Genomic DNA, 5,064 nt, shown 5'->3' with positions numbered 1-5,064 from the left:
TCTCTCTCTCTCTCTCTCTCTCTCTCTCTCTCTCTCTCTCTCTCTCCCCCTCCCTCCCTCTCTCTCTCCCTCCCTCCCTCCCTCTCTCTCTCCCACTGCCCCTCTCCCCACCACTTATGTGCTTTGGGTCTCTTTCTCTCATAAATGAGTAAATAAATAAATTGTTGCTTAAAAAGCTCCTTCCCACAATTATTCTCCAACCACCCACTTGCTTTCCAAAGGCAATCATATTTATCAGTTTGCCATGCGTACTTGCAGAGATATTTCATGTAGTTATAAATATACATGCATATGACAGCTTAAAAAATAAACCATTCTTCACTTTGCTTTTTTCTTTTAATGATATATTTATCTCTTAATAGTATGTTTTGCAAGGCTGCCTTATTATTTTTAATGGATGCTTCCTATGGAGATACCACAATTTATTTAACCATTACTCTATTATTGCATATAGAAATTGTGTCCAATTTTTTTAATACGTGCCACACTGTAACATACAACTCTGTGTGTGTATCTTTTCATAAATATGTGATTACATGTCTAACATACAGAGCCAGAAGTCAAATTGCTTGGTCAGAGATACGCATTTAAAATATTGATTGATATTGCTAAATTTGCCCTTCATAGAAGTTGATTCTGAGAAGGTTTATTCTCTGAGTTATTTACGTTCTTGATCTTTGTCAATCTGGTAAGAGGAAATCATCTAATGATAGCTTTAACTTGCTATTATGAGTCATATTGAGTGTCTTATGTTTAAAAAGCATTTAGAGGGGGCTCTTTTTTCATGAACTGTCTGTTCTTATCCACTGTTAATTTTTCTTTTGGGTTTTTATCATTGTTTCTCATCTTTTTGTAGGAGCTCTTTGACTATTAGGAAACAGTATTATAGCATGAGCTACAAATACGGTTTCATGGTTTGTCACTTGCATTTGACTTTGCTTTTGGTGGTTTCTGTCATGCTAATTTTTAAAATGTAGTTTAATATCACTTGTGTATGGTTTCTGAGAAAGCCTCTGAGATAAAACCCAGGGTGTGCTAACAAGGAACATTCTCATTAAAACTGTGGATGAGACCAAAACTATTTGCAATTATCGCCAAAATTTCTCCAAAGAAGACAGGCAGATGGCCAACAGACACATGAAAAAATGCTCATCATCACTTACCACCAGGGAAATGAGAATCAAAACTGGAATGAGGGCCACCTGGGTGGCTCAGTTGGTTAAGCATCTAACTTAGGCTCAGGTCACGCTCTCACCATTCATGAGTTCGAGTCCTACACCGGGTGAGCTTAAGCCCTGCTTAACTTTCTCTCTCTCTCTCTCTCTCTCTCTCTCTCTCTCTCTCTCTCTCTCTCTCTCTCTCCCCCCCTTTCTCTCTGCCCCTCACTCACTTGCACCCTCTCCCTCTCTAAAACAAAAACAAAAACAAAAAACACTGCAATAAACTATCACCTCACGGTGGCGCAGTCGGTTAAGCGTCCGACTTCAGCCAGGTCACGATCTCGCGGTCCGTGAGTTCGAGCCCCGCGTCAGGCTCTGTGCTGACGGCTCAGAGCCTGGAGCCTGTTTCAGATTCTGTGTCTCCCTCTCTCTCTGCCCCTCCCCTGTTCATGCTCTGTCTCTCTGTGTCTCAAAAATAAATACACGTTAAAAAAAAATTAAAAAAGAAACCTATCACCTCACATCTGTCAGAATGGCTAAAATTAACGACTCAGGAAACAACAGATGTTGGCCAGATGTGGAGAAAAGGGAACCTTTGTACCTTTGTGCCCTGTTGGCGGGAATGCAAGCCGGTGCAGCCAATCTCAGTATGGAGAGTCCACAAAAAAGTGAAAAATAGAACTGCCCTACAACCTAGTAGTTGTGCTACTAGGTATTTACCCAAACCAAAAACACTAATTCAAAGGGATATATACACCCCTATGTTTTTTTGTAGCATTATTTACTATAGCCACACTACAGAAGCAGTCCAAGTGTCCATCGACAGATGAATGGATAAAGAAGATGTGGTGTATATATACAATGAAATATTGTTCAGACATAAAAAAGAATGAAATCTTGCCGTTTGCAATGACGTGGATGGGGCTAGATAGTATGGTGCTGAGAAATAAGTCAGATTAAGACAAATACTACATATTTCATTCACATGTGGAATATAAGTAACAAAACAAATGAGCAAAGAAAAAAACAAAGAGAGAGATAAACACATCCCACATTCAACCCGTCAGCAGTTCTTATTCTTATTTATTTATTTATGTTTATTTATTTTTGAGAGAGAGAGACACTCAGTGCGAGTGGGGGAGGCACATAGAGAGGGAGACACATAATCCGAAGCAGGTTCCAGGCTCTGAGCAATCAGCACAGAGCCTGATGCGGGGCTCAAACCCACAAACCGTGAGATCAAGACCTGATCTAAAGTTGGGCACTTAACTGACTGAGCCACCCAGGCACCCCAGGAGCTCTATTTTTTAAAAATCTCTAGAATCTGACCTCTTTTCAAAACCTTCACCATTATGCTGGTCCAAGTCACCATCATAGTTTATCACAAAGGCTCCTAAATGGTTTCCCTGCTTCTACCCTGGCCTGCGCAGTTTACTTTCAAGTAGTTAGATCTTTTAAAAATATAGCAGAGATCACTGACCCCTGTACTCAGTGCCCTGCATTGTCTCCAGCTATTTGGTTTAGGGTAAAAGCCAAAGTCTTTCCAACGGCTTTTAGTCTACCAAGACCCTCCAACCTTGTCTCCTCCCACACACAGTACCTGACTCACTCTGTAATCTTTGCTATTTATTACTAGAACACTATAAGTTCCTGCCTCAGGGCTTTGCAGGCCTTGTGGCTATCTTTAGAATGCTCAGTAGCCACAAGTTCATTTTTACCCCTTTTAGTATTTTGCTCAAATGTCACTTTCTCAGTGCGACCTTCTGTGATCACCATGTTTCAACTCCCCCCCCCCTTTCCAACCACTTCTGATATTCCTCTGATATTCCCCTTCCTACTCCATAGTTCACATCTCATATGACACTCTAAATATGTTGCTTATTTATTTATGTATTTATTTAATATCTTTATACCCTAGCACTGCCACCTCCCATTTAAGCTCCATGAGGGCAGGAAACTATTCCTGTTGGGTTCAATTTTACATCCTTTACTGTAGAACAGTGCCTGTCAGATATGTATGATGGGACGGTCTTGAATTGTACCTGAGGGATTCCATTTCCTAATTTGATTCCACAACAGTGTACTGCAAAGTAGCTATGTGGATGGTGGCTCTGCATTTGGAGCAGTAGGAAAAAACAAAAAACCAAAAGCAAACACAAAACAAACCCAGACCCTACTCATAGGGAAAAAGTTTCAAAGAAGAATCAAGGCAGAGTATTAAAAAAGGCACATATGAAAAAAAAAAAAAAGGCACATATGTAAGAAAGCTTAAGTTTTCTCAGGTAGTTAGTTATATTTGAGTTGGATGTGTGAAATAGATACTAGGAAATTAAAGCTGGAAAATGCAAATTTGAGCTTCGTTTTAAGAGATTCTGGGATTGGGTTGTGCGGATTTAGACGTGCAAATGCAATAGGAAACCATGGTCAAGAATTCAGCAGAACTTGATATGATGGGAAATGGGCTTTAAGTGCTTCATCCGCCAGTATGTCTAAGATGGGGCTGAAAGACTGTAGTCTCACGCTACCGTGTCAGTGACAGGGCCTGAGGTCAGTGATGGTGGCCTTAGAATGGAATGACATGAGAAACCCTCTGTATGTTGAATAATCGTAAACTTGCACATGATTGGCTATAGAAGGTAAAAGGGGGTGGGGGTCAGATGGTGCTGAGATTTTAAGACCAGGTGATGCTTAAAGCATGTTCTAGAAGCTTTATGGAACCAGGTCTTGGATCCTTCAACACGTCCTTTAGTGGTGTGGTGTATTTGTATGTACTGAAACTTGTGATTACTCCATAGGCCCTCAATGGAGAAAGCCAGCAATGCCTTACCTCCAGGTGCTTAAGGAAATAGCTGTGCCCTTTATACTAGTAACAGGAGTGTAAGGAATAAACAGCCCAACACAGGGAAGCCAGGTCTGTAGAGAGTTGAGCAGTGCCAAACCCTTGGTAAAGAGGCTGAGAAGATCATCTGCCTTTTCTTTTCCTTTAAGTGTTTTCATGGAATGTCATTGCTCAAGCCATAGTGAACCCCTAGAATGGGACACAATTTACCTCTTGGGGAAAGTGTAATCCCAAGCATGAATTGAATCCAGCCTCCAACCTCTGAGGATTGGTCCTCATCCTCACCTGTGGGAAAATCAGCCGCATGAGAATCTGCATATTATGCAAAAGGTAAGACAAAGGCAGTCTAATAAAAGGTGAGAGAAAGCCCCAGATATTTTCTGACACCTTCCTTATATATACTTGGCCTAAGTTTCTTACACAAACATCAAGAGACTAGTTAAATGCCCCGCCCAATACAAAAACTTAAAAAAAAAAAAAAAAAAGAAGAGAAAGAGAAAGAAAATCTATGTGATTCAGAGACACAGAATGTTAGAAGACTTTTTAAGTTTTATTTATTTATTTTGAGAGAGACAGAGACAGCGTGGGGGGAGGAGGGGTAGAGAGAGAGGGAGGGAGAGAGAGAATCCCAAGCAGACTCCCCACTATCAGTGCAGAGCCCAACGCAGGGCTCGAACCCACGAAACCATGAGAGTTGGACGCTTAACCGCCTGAGCCACCCAGCCACCCCAGAAGACTTTATTTTTTTATGTTTATTTATTTTTGAGAGAGAGAGAGAGACACAGAGTGTGAGTGGGAGAGGGGCAGAGAGAGAGGGAGACACAGACTCTGAAGCCGGCTCCAGGCCCTGAGCTATAAGCACAGGGCTCAAACTCAAGAGCCACGAAATCATGATGTGAGCCAAAGTCAGAAGCTTAGCCAACTGAGCCACCCAGATGCCCCCAGAATGTTAGAAGACTTGATATTTACCAGGGTAAAAGATTTATCTGTAATTCCTTGTGGAAATTTTTCTTTAATAATTTTGTGCCTTCTAAATGACTTTATTTAGGTTTGTTATATTTTAAA

The 5,064-nt window shown here is 41.1% G+C and overlaps 1 long non-coding RNA gene across 1 annotated transcript in view; it reads right to left on the bottom strand.

Annotated features, from left to right (window-relative positions):
• Window positions 1–4,396, bottom strand: part of LOC121010634 (uncharacterized) — a 9,533-nt gene extending 5,137 nt beyond the window's left edge. Inside the window, exon 1 of the long non-coding RNA XR_005781297.1 lies at window positions 4,210–4,396. This is a non-coding gene — a long non-coding RNA (uncharacterized LOC121010634). The remainder of the gene's footprint in view (window positions 1–4,209) is intronic.
• Between the last annotated feature and the right edge of the window lie 668 nt (window positions 4,397–5,064).

The sequence above is a fragment of the Herpailurus yagouaroundi genome, unplaced genomic scaffold (genome assembly GCF_014898765.1).
Source record: "Herpailurus yagouaroundi ecotype Mexico unplaced genomic scaffold, PumYag 192, whole genome shotgun sequence".
Taxonomy (NCBI): Eukaryota; Metazoa; Chordata; class Mammalia; order Carnivora; family Felidae; genus Herpailurus; species Herpailurus yagouaroundi.
Note: the sequence above shows the minus strand (reverse complement) of the source record. Positions and strands in the feature narration are given on the sequence as shown.